General features: G+C 41.0%; 1 protein-coding gene across 1 annotated transcript in view; it reads right to left on the bottom strand.

Moving 5' to 3' along the window:
- The window catches only part of LOC130369613 (PDZ and LIM domain protein 4-like), a 197,718-nt gene that overhangs the window by 55,956 nt on the left and 123,396 nt on the right, over positions 1-18,366 (bottom strand).

Below are 18,366 nucleotides of genomic sequence, written 5' to 3'. Positions count from 1 at the left end.
ATACTGCCCAGAACTTTACCTGCACTGACATTTTTTACTAAAGTAAAATTCCTTTAATCCAGCATCTGATAATTTGACATTTCTGACAGGGCACTCTTAGGCTAGGTTTACAAAGTGTATTTTAAGAGCATTTTGAGTCTTAAATATCTGCTTGTTTTAATGGGTATACATTTTTCAAGCATTTTTTTTTACTTTTTGGATAGTCTTTATTTTGGTTGTTTTTTTTTAAGCATGTACGTTCAAAAATATTACCAACCACTTTTTTTCAACTGGTATAATTATATCCATTAAAGGGGGGGGAGGGGTTAGCCAGCGACTAAGTGAAAAAAAAAAAAAAAAAAAAAAAATATATATATATATATATATATATAAAATCCTGCCCAGACTGTCAACATAAAATAAGAAAGAAACCCTGGACTACTTCTGCCACTCTCCAGGTACTTCTGGTACTGATGCTCTGTTCTCCAATGTGGTCCTCTTCCTGGTTGCCGGGGTTGGAAGCAGCAGACTACAGTTCAGCCAGTAGTAGTAGCCAGCCTTGGCCAGTGAGAGGCAGTGTGGCATATTGAGCCCCAGTACTGGTATTATTCTTGGTGCCAGGGACCAATACATCACACTGCCACTCAGCTAAACACTGGCCGAGGCGGAACATCTTTGGGGCCATTGATTAGCTAAGCTGCACTGTGATACATCGACCCCTGGAACCAGGAAGATGATCACAGCGGAGAACCCCCCCATGAACCTTGCATCCAATAAAAGTAGTGGACACTCTAATGTATTAAATGTAAAATTTGATACCAGAACGCTTTGCAACATTTTAGCTTGATCAGCCTTTTCTTACCGCTCTAGTGGCTGATCAGATATTTATTACAGGGTTATTCATTCTTGTTATTACGGTGAATCCATATATTTACTAAACAAACATGGAATTATTTGTGTTAAATGACCTCATGCTCATCTGGCCTAATGCATACAAACTCTTCTATCACACAAATATCAAAATCTATAGTAAAACGGGCTACATATATAGCATTTAGTTTTTTTTTTTGGCCTACTTTGTCGTGTTTTGGGGGTTAAAGCCATTCTTATTAAAAGACATCACTCTTTTTTTCCTTAAACTTTTCTATAGGAATTCTAGAATGCCAATAAAAACAAAAATAGAAAACACCATAAAAAAAGTTTCCACGCATTTTAAATCAAAGGAAAATGGTGTGTGTATGAAAAGCCTTTAAATGGGCCATTCCAATATCATAACTTATACCCTTTCCACAGGATAGGTGATAAGTATCTTATTAGTTGGGGTCTGATTGCTGGGACTACCGGTACCCAGTTGTCATTGGAGCTGGGCAAAGCATGCACAGAGTTTACACATTGTAGCTCTATTCAGAGAACAAGGGACCCCTTTTCTCAAATTCGGTGTGCGCCTTAGTGGTCAGACTACCATCAATCAGACACTTATTACCTATCCTGTGGATAATAAGTTATAATCTTGTCCCACAACCGGTTTTAGCCTGGGTGGTGGATGAACACTTATTCCTTTATTCTATGTATATGGTTTATTGTATTTTGCCCAGGAACACTGAGGCTGAAAGGTGACACAAGGGTTAACCCCACTACACACAGATACAGAGGTAACATTAGAGTTAGGTCTACTTTAAGGGACATCGCATGGCAGGTATAAGGTCAGGGAAGGTCATATAAGGTCCCCTGTACGAGTTGAGAACCAGAGAGAGAGACCCAGAAACACCTAGCCATTCCTCTTTGCTGACAAGGTGTCCAGTGTATACTATGTACCAAAAGGGAGCTTTCAGGAGAAGGACTGGAACTGAAGTGCCTGATATCAAACAGAGGAATCAGAAGCCGCATGCTTTGTGGTCCTGGTCCGGTTAGCAGTACCAAGGACCATGTTGCAGTATATTCAATGCCGTTGATATGGGTTCCTGTGCTGAAGACAATTAACTACCTCAGTTACATTCCTGAGAAGACCCTGCTCCAGTGAATATTTAGGGATTCCACTAGAAAGCCCACAAGTCACATAAATCTAGTCACACATCCAGAGTCAAGGAACAAGTCAGGCTTTACTGTGATCAGGGACCAATTCATGGCGTGGGATAGACCCAGACACTAAATCCAAAACTTCTAAAGCAAGTCAATCCATATTCCAAGCAAAGTATATTTAGTCACTGCTACAGAGCAACTTACACCTCTCCTCTGCACACTACGCTAACCCTTGCAGCACTTACAGCCTGGCATTTTGTGAAATTAACTGTTTACTGTAAAAGTAAAAAATTGTGTTGCACCTGCTCCTCGTCTCCGTGTCTGGTAACTGCACACACCATAACACTAAGGGTATCCCGGCCAACATCACTAGTACACAGTAAACAGGGACGCTCCCCGAGGGATTTCCACCACCCCGTGCAGCCCTCCATTGACAAAGCTGTGCACGCCACTCATAACACCGTTGACATACTAGAAGCACTACTAATCTCAGCAGGCAACCCCCTGGGTTGCCACAGAATAACCTCTTTTAAGGCGTTATCTGGCATTTTGCAAAAAATACATGTCTTGCTCGGGTCGGGGAAAAACAGAAGTTAAACCTATAATTACCTACCCCTGGTCCAATGCAGCTCCGGTTTGGCTCTTTCCAGTCCCCAATCTTCTCTCTTCGTCCTACTTCAGAGACGAGCACTCTGAGCAGGATCCTCTCGATCTGTCAATCACTATCTAAGATAACAGAGCCGATTGGACAGAGCCGAGCAAGAGTTGTGGGGGATCATAGGGAGGTCAGTATAGGTTTATTTTCAATACTTTCCTAGCCCAACAGTTATACATTTTTGCAAACCTCCAGATATGTTGTTGGTTGCTTTTCATTTATTAGGACATCATGAATCACTGTTCACTGTTCTCTGCAGAATATACATTAAAGGGGTATTCCAGGAATTTGTTTTATTTGACTATGTTACAGGGGCTTCAAAGTTAGTGTAGTTAATAATACAGTGTCTGTACCTGTGTGCGATGGTTTTCTCCCAATTCTTATGTGATTTTCACCCCAATATTAATTTTAACAGCATACAAAATGACTGTTGTCTCAGCTTTTTCCCAGGTTGCAATGCGGCCGAGACATGACTCACTAGTCAGCTGACAGAGAGCCATTCTGCTTCAATAGGTGGAGCGATTGCTTGGTGGGAGAGAGATCAATCTGCCACTAATGCAACAGCTGTAGGCAACCTGATTGAAAACCAGAGGTCTTTTGAATGGATGTTTCAATGGGTGGCTGATGTATGGGAGGGAGGAAAATGGAATTATGGGATTTAAGGCAAAAGAAGAAAACTCAAACAGGAAATACAAGTTCACAAAAAGCTAGCCACACTGTTATGGTAATCTTACAACATAGCCATTTAGCCCCAAGGCAAGCGCAGATCCTTTCTAAGCATGTCCATTACTGTCTGCCAGGTACATACTAAAAATCACCTTATGGTGGATAACCCCTTTAATAAAGCAGCTTCTCCAACAAATATACATTATATGAATAATTATAACTCCACCAGTCATCTCAATTTATCAGTCTTATGTTTTTAGGAAAATTGAATCCATATGCTGCAATCTCACAGGTTGCCAAAAGAGAAAAAAAGAAACAAATAGCTGAAGTAAATCCTGATCTGTGCTTTAAACAATTCTATCCTGGGTCAGAACTTGTATGCTGGCTTTTATATTCATTTAGGTAACACTTTAAAGGAGTAGTCCAGTGGTGAATCCAGTGGTGAACAACTTATCCCCTATCCAAAGGATAGGGGATAAGTTTGAGATCGCGGGGGGTCCGACCGCTGGGGCCCCCTGCGATCTCCTGTACGGAGCCCCGACAGCCCGCGGGAAGGGGGCGTGTCGACCTCCGCACGAAGCGGCGGCCGACACGCCCCCTCAATACAACTCTATGGCAGAGCCTATCTGGCCGGAGAGCCTGGCCCCCGTACAGAGAGATCGCAGGGGGCCCCAGCGGTCGGACCCCCCTGCGGATAGGGGATACGTTTTTTACTACCCCTTTAACAAACAATGTGCTAACACTTCCTGAATTGTGGGGTCCTACTGCCCTGCCATCTCTACTCACAGGTTGTTCCCAACACCACTGCCAGGAACTGCCTCATTTTATTCATTTCATTCTCAGGAACAGACGGATCTCAAAGGTTCTAACATTCAAAACGTATTCAACATTCAGTACTGGAATACAACTTTGAAGGGGTAGGGAGAAAGATGAATAAATCCAGCTTGCTAATATATAATTTTGAAAGGATTCGGTGCCAACCTCTTTATAAAGCTTCACCCCCTTGTTCTCCAGGCCTTTCCTTCTGAATCCACGCTGTTCCTGTCCACAAATGGAGGGGCATACGACAAGACACATGCATTAGCCTGCGCCATTACAAACCTACTGTGCCTGCCTAGTTTCCTGCACATCCAGGACCTGCACAGATGCAAGTTTTTGTGTCTGTGCAGGTTTTGGATGTTTAGGTGTGTTTTGTTTCAATGGAGGAGGCTGGTGAATGTGTCTCAGATGTCTCCTTAAAGGGGTACTCCGGCAAAAAACTATTTTTTTTTAAAAATCAACTGGTGCCAGAAAGTTAAACAGATTTGTAAATTACGTCTATATAAAAATCTTAATACTTCCAGTACTTATCAGCTGCTGCATACTACATAGGAAGTTGAGTTGTTCTTTTCTGTCTGACCACAGTGCTCTCTGCTGTCACCTCTGTCCATGTCAGGAACGGTCCAGAGCAGGAGAGGTTTTCAAGGGGGATTTGCTTCTACTTCGGACAGTTCCTGACTTGGACAGAGGTGTCAGCAGAGAGCACTTGTGGTCAGACAGAAAAGAACGATACAACTTCCTCTGTAGTATACAGCAGATGATAAGTACTGAAAGGATTACGATTTTTTAACAGAACTAATTTACAAAGTTGATTAACTTTCTGGAGCCAGTTTTCCACCAGAGTACCCCTTTAAATATCTCTTCATCTAAAACCATTTTCTGGATGGGAGCAGCATATCAGGACAGAAGGCCTAGGTAACAAGGAGTAGTGATTACTACATTGCATTTATCCATCTTTATCACATATGTCTTAACATTAGACATAAAGAGGCCTACTCCTTCAGTGCCATCAACACCTCTGAGAAAAATGGGAAAAGGGAAGGCAAGCATTTACACTGCAGCTCTCCCACTGATGCCAGGTAAATTATGGGTTTTCAGCAGCAAAGGGAATGAAAAATAGCTAGGAGATGTCAGAGAAACACTATTGTAACATACAGTATTTGGGTACGCTCACACGTACAGGATCTGCTCCATATTTTTGCTGCATACTTTGTGCAGCTGATTTTGCTTCTCATTAAGGCTGGGTTCACATCACGTTTTCCCCCATACGGGAGCGCATACGGCAGGGGGGAGCTAAAACCTAACGCTCCCGTATGCCTTTCTATGCACTCCCGTACGTAATTCATTTCAATGAACCGGCCAGAGTGAAACGTTCGGTCCGGTTGGCTCATTTTTGCACCATATGCGCTTTTACAACCGGACCTAAAACTGATGTTGACCAAACGTTTCACTCCGGCCGGCTCATTGAAATTAATTACATACGGGAGTGCATAGAAAGGCATAGGGGAGCGCAAGGTTTTAGACCTATGCGCTCCCGTATGGGAGAAAATGTGAACCCAGCCTAACCCAGCATATGCAGAAGATCCTGTAGTTGAGAACGTACCCTTATAGCAGTGATTCTCAAGTGCAATCCTCAAGTCCCCCAACAGTTCATGTTTTCAAGATTTCCTTAGTCTTTCTCTGGTGATATATCTGTGGTGATGCCTGATTCACTGACCATAAATATATCACCTGTAAAAGACTAAGGAAATCCATGACCTGTTGGGGGGTCTTCAGGACCGCGCTTGAGAAACACTACCTTATAGGGTATATTGTAATCTAATGCATCAACAATTGAGCTTGACTACAATGCTATTTCTCAGCTCTCCTCGGTTATCATTTAATGTCTTAACATTTGCTTTAGTCGTATAAGCCCTGTGGGGAAGGAATCGAGGCATCTCCTTCTTATTAAATTTGAAACATTTGTCTTAGCAGTTTTGTGAACATTGACCAAGAAGAATAAGTGAAACTGTACTCCTCGTGAGCCCGCTATGGGATCGCAGCCATGCTTAATATATTTTCTGGATTCAATCATGTCTCATATAATTCATGGTTAATAAATTACATGTGAAAGCACACAAGCGTTTCACAAAGCTCCATAAAGGAGGCATGCGTTACAAAACATATTTAGATATAAGTAGCCAGAGATTACAAGTAACGTAATCATAAAGGCTTCAAAGTTTAGCTCCAACTCATAGAGGCAGATCAGAAGTGTACATTGCTGGGGACTCCCAATATCGCTGGAAAGAAAAAGCCAAAAATAAATGGCTGTAGCACCTTCTGGCAGCAAAAAACTCCTGATTCTTTCCTTGCAGAGAAGCACATCATACCTCTCAACCTCCCAATGGATCAACACATTGACCAATTACTCAGGCAGCCTAAAGTCACATACCATTTGCCTTTCCAACAGGTCTGGAACCCTTGGCTCACACTATGTAACTTGACAACTTATATATCTTCCCTTCCCTAATATATAAGGATCCTTAACTTTATGTACATTTAAAACCCTTTACAAATAAAGTAAAATTAACCTTCTTACTTGTGTCCCCATATTTTAATGTTCAATTTACTAAAACATAACCATACAAAAGTGCCTTGACTCAAATGCTAAAATGATATGTATTAAAGGGATTATCCAGGGAGAGAAAAACATTTCTTTCAAAAACCGCACCATCCCTATCCTCCGGTTGTGTGTTGTATTGCAAACTGACTCCATTCACCTCAACAGGTGGTGCTGTTTTTTTGTACTCTAGTATTTGCCCTGTCTTCTTGCACCTGTTGTCTCCTGTACCTGGTCTCTTCATGCCTCCATAAACTTCTCATCCCTGTGTGAGGTCATGCCTCCTCATATCTGCTGCCACTTCTTATATCTGTCACTGTGTCACTGGAACTATCAGGTCATGCCTTCTTACATGTGCTGCAGCCACTGCTTCTTATCCTTGCTCTGACAAGATTCAGTCAAAATGGCAGGACACCTCCCGAGAGACAGCAGATGCAGAGCCATCTCCAGAAAGTGACAGGCTTCCTCCAGGCGGCAGCAGTTCTGTTTGGCCGCTTGCGGTACTACGGCTGTCTGGGCAGTATTTTAAATGGAAAGGGCTGACAACCCAGATGCCAGCACAAAATTCTCAGTTGCCATGGTGACCTGGCACCTGAGATTTGTCCAGCCCTGCTGTAAATCATTCTGTCTAGAATCTTCTGCGACACGCTCTTGATCTGTACTGTTGGCTCAGTTGACCTCATGACCTACTCATCTAAAAGGACCATTTACACACTATGGGGGAGATTTATCAAAACCAGTGTAGAGAAAGAGTGGTGCAGTTGCCCATAAAAACCACGCAGACAAAGCAACAAAGAAATCTGTATGGTTGCTATGGGCAACTGCACCACTCTTGCTCTACATAGGCTTTGATAAATTTCCCCCTATATATTTTAAAAACATTGTGGCATATAGTATAACAGCCAAGTGGATCTTAAACAGGAAAACATACTGTAATCTGTAATCAATCTACTCCAATAATACAACCAGTTCTATTCTGTTATTTTACCACAACCAACCTATAATCCATCCTCAATAACACAAATGTCAACAACGCCTTAGAGCACCAATGTTATTTTTCATTGTATTTGAAGTTTTTATTAAAAAAGGATGAGCAGTAAAGATGAGGGTAAGACCAAGGTTATTTAACAGAATGCTACATTGTCAGTTCTTTTTGATGGTTGGCCCTTTACCCTTTTCATAGTTACTACAATGGATATTATACCTTAGTAAACATTTTCTGAAGTGTCTGCTTCTTACTTGGTGAAATTCATGAATTCCTTAGTAGATTTATGTGAAGAAGACAAATATATACTAAAATAGCAGACATCTGGGTGAGCTGGCTCCTTGTGCCTATAGCAAATCACACATGTCAGCATAAGCACATCTGTAAATCGCTGAGGAGCTTCTAGAACTATGCAGCGGATGATAGAAAACAACATACAACATATAATTACGGCCATAACATGCCATAAATCTTAGGACAGATCAGGTACAGGACACTTGTACCATGCTACAAGGGACCATCTCCATCTAAGAGACAAATACCAAGGAACTAATGATGAATTGCTAGAAAAGTCTACGGGGATGCGAGCTGGGACCCACAATGAGAGCAAAAACAACAGGCCCCCAGCTTGTATTATGGCCCTCTGATAAACTTCAATGGGATCATATTGCTTTCTCAGCAAACAGACCAACACCAGTGAAAACTTTATGGGGCAAATTTACTAATGCTTACTCTTAGACAGTATACCTATTAAGGGGCTTATCATAAACGAGTAATACATTCAAAAACCTCTTACAATACAGATATACAAAGTACAAGAACATAGAAATATAATACTTTTTTAAATTTACATAAAAATCCAAACACATTAAAATCTAGGAAAGATATGAGGCATACACATAAATGGGGGAGATTTATCAAAACCGGTGCAGAGGAAATGTTGCTGAGTTGCCCACAGCAACCAATCAGATCGCTTCTTTCATTTTTTAGAGGCCTTTTAAGAAATGAAAGAAGCGATCTGATTGGTTGCTCTGGGCAACTCTTCTTTCCCTGTAGACAGGTTTTGATAAATCTCCCCTATATAGACCAGTGAATGTTGGTCATCTACATAATGCAATAAAGTGTATGTATACACTGAAGCCACATAAAGCAGTATAGAGAAAGGCAGTAGCGAAATGACAATCTGGCAGACTGGGCAGATTAGCGGGGGGCCGACCAAATATCAGCCAGTGGGCTTCCCCAGGCTCCTGTCCTGCCGTTAATTTAAATGGGCACTATCAGATACAAAAACGTTTGATATGTTGTAAAGCATGCAAAACCAATAGGTTTTGCAATTGCTTTCATTAGGAAATTTTCAGTATTTCATACTAAAAAAGCCAGTCAAACAACTGCCCCCCCTGCCTGCTTAGACACATACTAGTCCTGCTGTGTCCATGCGTCATCGCTTATGTCATGGACACACTTCCTTGATTGACATCTGTGAGCGCAGGGCTCACATCTGGTGGAAAAATCCTCCCACTGTCAGCTTGTGTCCCGCTACTGTCAGTGAGGACAAGCTGGGAGTTGCAGTTTTGCTAATGCTAGGGGGAGATTTGAACAGACAACATACTGAGGGAGGGGGCGGAGACCTGCACAGTGAGGCCACGCCCCCTCCCTTTGAGAGGAATTCAGACTAGTGAGCTAAATTAAAAGTGTAATAAAAAAATAAATAAAGGTGCTAGACACATAAAAATTAGATGTACATGGTCAGGATTAGGAACTGAGGGATATATTAACAAAAATGTTTTTTGTTGGATCTGATGGGTACGCTTTAAACTAATTTGCCCATGTATAATTCAAAGGGTCGCTGACAGACCTGCGCCTGGCTGTGGCTGGCTGACTTGTGTGAGTGAGAATCAGTGTTGTGGGGCAGATCACAGATTGCACACAGTGACACTGCCAGGACCTTAAACCGCCATGATGTACAGGAGTAGGAGTTGCATAACACACAATATAGGGGGTAGACCATATTTTAGATAGACTGTTGGGACCTGAATGCCAGAACTGCTTTTTAGTCCCAGATATACAGAAAAAATTAAAGTAATAAAAATTAACACTCTGTCCACATTGGCATCATGGCTACTAACATTTATGCTTGCTATATATGGACATATACACAATTGTATATAAAAAGAAATTAGTGCAAACTATTCCTAAACCACAGTATACAGGACCATACAAAATCCAGAGAAAGCACTTCTCCCTTACTACTAAAGGGTTACTGAAAATTTTTGTGTCTTGGCCCTCCATACCTAACAAGGTTACCTTAGCAGGTAAGAACAATCCATATTTCATCACTTGTACATTACAACTGGTTTCCAATGAATTGAGTAAACTGCTTCTTTGTTTCAGGCAGATGACTTAGCCACATGCCATTCTTTGTTCTTATGAAAGATCACTGTACCTGCCAGCACGTGGTTTAACAATCCAGTCTTTTATGACAAGACAAACATGTCCGGCTATTGTAACATGGCAGAGTAGTCCAGAGAACGAATAAAAAATAAAAACTGTATGGAATATAGCTATCTATCTGTGTACTACTAGGTATACATTTACACCTGTATACTGGACAAGTCTTATCTAGGGGTGACCTTGTAGAAAGTATACAACACATTTCTGACGTATAATAAAATATTTGGTTTGGCAACACCAAGATACATAGCTGGTGCCAATGTTTTTCTTTATATGCAGGCTGAACACGTTGAATGATACAAAGCATAAAACGTGTGCAGGTGTATGTGCCAGACCTTGTATACAATAGAGTGCATGAGGTGTCACTGGTCGGGTCACAATTCAGAGGATCATGTAGGATAATGACAAAATGTGATTGAAAAACCATGATTAAAATAAATATTCACGAAGTACCTAAAAGGAAATGTCTGCTGAAGTGCAAGATCTTCCAGCTACCGAGCCAAAGAAGTTAACTATACACCGACTTCATGAGATGTCTTAGCTGCCAAACCTGAGCCTCCTAAATGACAAAGCACAACACAAATACTGACAATTACTGATGGTTTCCTTTTATAGTCACACAGATGCTTGGGGGAAGGATAAGCATAGAAATGTGTCAGGATGGGTGCTCTTTAACATCAGTCAGAAACAGAAGCTTTTGTATGGTTTTTACATAATTGATTTTTAACGTTACACAGTAATAATACTAAGTGTGTCGTCTTCTAACAACTTTTAGCGGGATCCTGATAACTTCCCACTGTATGGTGGAAATATACAGGGTGGGTCATTTATCTGGATACACCTTAATAAAATGGGATGGTTGGTGATATTAACTTCCTGTTTGTGGCACATTAGTATATGTGAGGGGGGGGGAAACTTTTCAAGACGGGTGGTGACCATGGTGGCCATTTTGAAGTCAGCCATTTTGAATCCAACTTTTGTTTTTTCAATAGGAAGAGGGTCATGTGACACATCAAACTTATTGGGAATATCATAAGAAAAACAATGATGTGCTTGGTTTTAATGTAACTTTATTCATTTATGAGATATTTACAAGTTTCTGACCACTTATAAAATGTGTTCAATGTGCTGCCCATTGTGTTGGATTGTCAATGCAACCCTCTTCTCCCACTCTTCACACACTGATAGCAACACCACAGGAGAAATGCTAGCACAGGCTTCCAGTATCCGTAGTTTCAGGTGCTGCACATCTCGTATCTTCACAGCATAGACAATTGCCTTCAGATGACCCCAAAGATAAAAGTCTAAGGATGTCAGATCGGGAGACCTTGGGGGCCATTCAACTGGCCCACGACGACCAATCCACTTTCCAAGAAACTGTTCATCCAGTAATGCTCGGACCTGACACCCATAATGTGGTGTGCACCATCTTGCTGGAAAAACTCAGGGAACGTGCCAGCTTCAGTGCAGAAAGAGGGAAACACATCATCAAGCAATTTCACATATCCAATGGCCTTGAGGTTTCCATTGATGAAGAATGGCCCCAATATCTTTGTACCCCATATACCACACCATACCAACAATTTTTGTGTTCCAACAGTCTTGGAGGGATCTATTCAATGTGGGTTAGTGTCAGACCAATAGCGGTAGTTTTGTTTGTTAACTTCACCATTCAAATAAAAGTTTGCCTCATCACTGAACAAAATCTTCTGCATAAACTGAGGGTCCTCTTCCAATTTTTCTTTTTGCCCATTCTGCAGCACCTGAAACTATGGATACTGGAAGCCTGTGCTAGCATTTCTCCTGTGGTGTTGTTATCAGTGTGTGAAGAGTGGGAGAAGAGGGTTGCATTGACAATCCAACACAATGGGCAGCACATTGAACACATTTTATAAGTGGTCAGAAACTTGTAAATAACTCATGAAATAATAAAGTTACATTAAAACCAATCACATCATTGTTTTTCTTGTGAAATTCCCAATAAGTTTGATGTGTCACATGACCCTCTTCCTATTGAAAAAACAAAAGTTGTATTCAAAATGGTCGACTTAAAAATGGCCGCCATGGTCACCACCCATCTTGAAAAGTTTCCCCCCTCACATATACTAACGTGCCACAAACAGGAAGTTAATATCACCCACCATTCCCATTTTATTAAGGTGTATCCATGTAAATGGCCCACCCTGTATAATTTCTTAAATAAGTGACTACACTCCTCACATTTTTGTAAATATTTTATTATATAATTTCCATGTGATCCTAAAGAAATGACACTTTGCTACAATGTTAAAGTAGTGCACAGCCTGTATAAGTATTTAAAGGGGAACTCCGGTGGGTGGGGAAAAAAAAATCACTTCTATTTAAAAATCTTAACCCTTCTAGTACTTATCAGCTGCTGAATACTACAGATATACTACAGAGAAATGTATGAAGTTCTTTCCAGTCTCACAATGCTCTCTGCTGACACCTCTGTCTATGTCAGGAACTGTCCAGAGCAGGTGGTTTTCTATGGGAATAGGATTCTAATCTGGACAGTTCCTGACAGGGACAGACGTCAGCAGAGAGCACTGTTGTCTGACAGAAAAGAAATTCACATATTTCTCTGTTTTATACAGCAGCTAAGAAGTACTGGAAGGATTAAGATTTTTTAATAGAAGTATTTTACGAATCAACTTTCAGGCACCAGTTGATTTGAAAACATTTGTTTTCTACTTGTTTCCACCTGAGTTCCCCTTTAATGTTGTGTCCCCTCAAAATAACTCAACACACAGCCATTAATGTCTAAACCTTTGCAACAAAAGTGAGTACACCACAAAGTTGAAATGTTCAAACTGGGCCCAAAGTGTCAATATTTTGTGTGTTCACCATAATTTTCCAGAACTGCCTTAAAGGGGTACTCCAGCGCTAAACATCTTATCCCCTATCAAAAGGATAGGGAATAAGATGTTAGATCGCGGGGATCCCACTGCTTGGGACCCCTGTGATCTCTCCTGCAGTACGGGTGGTGCAGGGGATGGAGTATGGTGACATCACGGCTTCGCCCATAGACTTGCATGGAGGGGGCGTTAAGACCTTAAAGGGGTTAAATGTAAATACTTGTTGTTTTATTTTTAATATTTAACCATTAATGTTGCAAGTTAAAAGTAAAGCTAAATTAATATGATAAATAAACATTTTTACATAAACTTCTGTTTACGTTCCCTACCAGATCTGCATGCTTCAAGCTTCTTGAGCAGGGAGTTCACAAGAGCTTCATAGGTTGCCACTGGAGTCCTCTTCCACTTCTCCATGATGGCATTACTGAGCTGGTGCATGTTAGAGATCTTGCGCTCCTCCACCTTCTGTTTGAGGATGCCCCAAAGATGCTCAATAGGATTTAGGTCTAAGACATGCTTGGCCAGTCCTTCACCTTTACCACAGCTTCTTTAGCAAAGCAGTGGTTGTCTTGAAGGTGTGTTTGGGGTCGCTATCATGTTAAGATACAGCCCTACGACCCAGTCTCTGAAGGGAGGGGATCATGCTCTGCTTCAGTATGTCACCGTACATGTTGGCATTCATGGTTTGCTCAATAAACTATAGCTCTCTAGTGCCAGCAGCACTCATGCAGGCCCAGACCATGACACTTCCACCACCATGCTTGCCTGTAGGCAAGACACACTTGTCTTTGTACTGCTCACCTGGTTGTTGCCACATATGCACGACACTATCTGAACCAATTTAGTTTATCCTGGTCCCAACGGACCACAGGACATGGTTCCAGTAATCCGTATCCTTAGTCTTCTTGTCTTCAGCAAACTGTTTGCAGGCTTTCTTGTGCATCATCTCTAGAAAATAATTCCTTTTGGGATGACAGCCATGCAGACCATTTTAATGCAGTGTACAGTGTATGGTCTGAGCACCGACAGGCTGACCTTCCCACCTCTTTAACCTCTGCAGCAATGCTGGCAGCACTCATACGACTATGTCCAAAAATAAACTTTGCATATGGCACTGAGCATGTGCAAACAACTTCTTTGGTCAACCATGGTGAGGCCTGTTCTGAGTGAAAGGTGTCCTTTAAAGCCACTGAATGGTCTAGCCCACTGTGCTAGACCAAGTAACTATCAGACCGCCTATCATAAGCAGTGAGAGTCCGCCTACTAATAGTAGCCAACACTAAACTCTATGGAGCGAATGCAGATTTTTGTGCTCACTTCATAGTCACTTAGCGCTCCAGGGCGTACATATGCGGATTGTGTGTATAGTTCCAGATGAAAAGAGTGTCTTGGGGCCTTAACACTGATTCCTGGTTTGGAAGGCTAGAAACCAGGATAGAAAATTAACCCCTTAAGGACACAGGGCGTACCTGTATGCCCTGAGTCCGCTCCCTTTCTATAACGTGGGGCCACTGCGTTGCCGATCGCCGAATGACTGCTCAGTGCCTGAGATCCAGACATGAGCAGTCAAGTGGCAGAACATAACAAAGATCGATGTAAAAGATCAGTGTGTGCAGTGTTATAGCCACTAGTGGGGGCTATAACACAGCAAAAAAAAAGGGGGAAAAAAAGTGAATAAAGATCATTTAACCCCTTCCCTAATAAAAGTTTAAATCACCCCCCTTTTCCCATTTAAAAATACTGTGTAAATAAAAATAAGCATATGTGATATCGACGCGTGCGGAAATTAGCCCTCATACCGCCCCATACGCAGTAAAATCAAAAAAAGGTATAGGGGTCAGAATATGACAATTTTAAACGTATACATTTTCGTGCATGAAGTTAGAATTTTTCCAGAAGTGCGACAAAATCAAACCTATATAAGTAGGATATCATTTTAATCATATGAACCTACAGAATAAAGATAAGGTGTCATTTTTACCCAAAAATTTTACTGCGTAGAAACAGAAGCCCCCAAATCTTACTAAATGGTGTTTTTTCTTCAATTTTGTCGCACAATAATTTTTTTTCCCGTTTCACCGTAGATTTTTTGATAAAATGACTAATGTCATTACAAAATAGAATTGGTGGCGCAAAAAATAAGCCACATGTGGATTTTTTGGTGCAAAATTGAAAGAATTATGATTTTATTATGATGAGGTAAGGAGGAAAAAACGTAAGTACAAAAACGGAAAAAAAACCTCAGTCCTTAAGCGGTTAAAGCTGAGGGACCAGATACAGTAGACTATCTTTCCATTTGAGTTGGTGGTTCTGTTAGGAACCTCCGTTACATATTTTGTCAAATAAGCTGGCAAAACAGTGCATTATGCTATTATGTATGGTAACATGCTGGATACCATAACAAAAAACCAACATGCGGATATGGCCAAGGGCGCTATAAAAAAAAAAAAATAATAATAATCTCTGGTGGACTAGGATATCTGCATTAAGGTTAATGTGTTGTTTTAATGTGATCAAGATAACCATGGCGATATCTGTATCCCAATAGGGTCCAGTGAGCTCCGTTTGTGCCCGACATGTAAGTGATCTGGACCCACTGTTATCTTAATCCAATGACGGAGCAGAACAACAGAAGTTATGAAGCTGGTGTGAACCTTACACACAAAATACAGTTGCCAACTATACAGGAAAGCACAGCAGGATACACTTTTCTTATACAGTGGAAAAAATATATACGGTACCTATGTTTTGCATGCTTTGTTAAAGGCAATAGGCCTTAGGAGCAATGGACCCATTCGATATATATATTGGGCGCTGAAAGTTCAAAATGTCACCATCACCTAAGGTTAAAGTGTTTGGAGCAAAGAACAGAGCGTAATGCCTGATAGATTCTGTTAAGTCTGTATACTGTCAGGTCACAGCGGAAAAACTGGTCCTGTAATATTGCCAATATGACCTTTGTATACTGATTCACAATGAACGCTGGAATTAAAGGGGTATTCCAGGATTTTTTTCTTTTATTTGACTTATGCTACAGGGGCTGTAAAGTTAGTGTAGTTCATAATATAGTGTTTGTACCTGTGCGTGATGGGTTTCTCACAATTCTTTTGTGATTATTGCCCCAATATTTATTTGTAACAGCATACAAAATACTCATGTCTCGCGATTTCCCAGGTTGCAGTGCGTCAAGACCTGACATTACTAGTCAGGTGATCAGAGGGAGCCAGTCCTGCTTCAATTCTGCAACACCTGTAGGCTCCTGGTTAGAAAAAACTGTGTTTCAATGGGTGTGGTGGCTGATGTGTATGTGAATTGATCTCAAACTTTCAAGCATGGAACTGTGGGATGTGTAGTTTAGAGAACAAACTCCAACAGGAAATACCCAGTTCTGGCAGGTGAGTACTAAAATCAACTTATGGTGGATAACCCCTTTAAGTAAAGGTTTGTTTTGTTATATACCACACATTATGCATACTTAAAACAATTATCCCCCTCCTCCCCCTTAGGGTATGTTCACACTGGACAATTCTCGCTGAATCTCTGGTCAAATTGACGGCAATGCAGTGCTCGTGGAATTCCGCTCAAAGAATGAACATGTTCATTCTTTGAGCAGAACAATTTCAGTAGTGAAATTGTCCACACTGAAATTCCTCAATGTGAACAGGTCTTGCGGAAGACCCAATCGCATTGATGTTAATGTTCACTGCGTGTAATTTCGCTTGCGTAATTCCGATTGCATAATTACGCGGGGATTACGCGGGAATTGCCCAGTGTGAACATACCCTTAGCTGCTGGGTGCTGGATAACCCCTTTAAGGCACTGTAAGAGTATTCACTATAATTTCATGTCAATAGACTGGTTGATAAAAAATAAAAAAATAAAAATATTAGTGATCACTTATGATCAAAATTATTTATTGTTTATCAGAGCCTCTATAACAACTGTGTGGTTCTAAACAACAAAATAAAACACTCAGAAGTGTAAATTCCTCTAGTCAATTGTCATGGTCATCTTGGTTTTTGCCTCAAGGGTTTTGCCACGATTATGTCAGAGTTGCAGCAAAATCCACCACATGGCCATGATTTACAGATAACGCTAAGGCTGCCCATACACTGTAACGTAGTATTTAAAATGAAAGCCATGTGTGGATTTTGTGACTTTAAAAAAAAAAAAAGCCAGGCAGAGGCACGATAAATCCCCCACCCCCTTTCTCTTCAGGTTTGTGGGTAGGTATAGAGCAGCAAGAAACAAATGCATTATAATTATATATAAATTATTAATGTATACTTTAAGTTTTGGTATAGGAAAACACATTGTTTACAAAAGTTACAAAAATAATGTAATAAAATGACATACATAAAAATAATGGTTATATAAATAAAAAGTATAAACAAAAAAATTAGATTGTCAAGAGATGACACAGAGGAGAACAGATCTACAGAACAAAAATTCTGGGTTGATTATTTTTGTTTTTTACCAACTATGGCCCTGATTTACTAAGAGTGGAGTGTAGTTTTCTTTGTGGGTTTAATCCCCTACATTTTTTTCCATGGTATTTACTAAGGTTTCCTTACATTTTGCACTTTTCCCTACATTTTGCTCTGATCTGTAGGGTATTCCTCAGCTCAAATCCACCACATTTTCTGTGGAAACCTTAGTAAATATGTTGGGTTTTTGTGAAAATGTCGGGGGCATGCCCCTTTTTGGCGGTCATGCAACTTTTTCAGTTTTTTTTATTCTGGCGCAAATTCTGGCACAGAACGACCCGACAAAACATGTTAGGTTTACAATAGTAAATCAGGGTCTATGTCTACTACACTGCTCAAAAAAATTAAGAGAACACTAAAATAACACATCCTAGATCTGAATGAATGAAATAATCGGAAGAAATACTTTCATCCTTACATAGTTGAATGTGCTGACAACAAAATCACACAAAAATTATCAATGGAAATCAGATTTATCAACCCATGGAGGTCTGGATATGGAGTCACACTCAAAATCAAAAGTGGAAAACCCCACTACAGGCTGATCCAACTTTGATATAATGTCCTTAAAACAAGTCAAAATGAGGCTCAGTAGTGTGTGTGGCCTCCACCTGCCCGTGTGACCTCCCTACAATGCCTGGGCATGCTCCTGATGAGGTGGCGAATGGTCTCCTGAGGGATGTCCTCCCAGACCTGGACTAAAGCACCCGCCAACTCCTGGACAGTCTGTGGTGCAACGTGGCGTTGGTGGATGGAGCGAGACATGATGTCCCAGATGTGCCCAATCAGATTCAGATCTGGGGAATGGGCGGGCCAGTCCATAGCATCAA

The sequence above is a fragment of the Hyla sarda genome, chromosome 4 (assembly GCF_029499605.1).
Source record: "Hyla sarda isolate aHylSar1 chromosome 4, aHylSar1.hap1, whole genome shotgun sequence".
Lineage (NCBI taxonomy): Eukaryota > Metazoa > Chordata > Amphibia > Anura > Hylidae > Hyla > Hyla sarda.
This window is presented reverse-complemented; position numbering and strand designations above follow the sequence as displayed.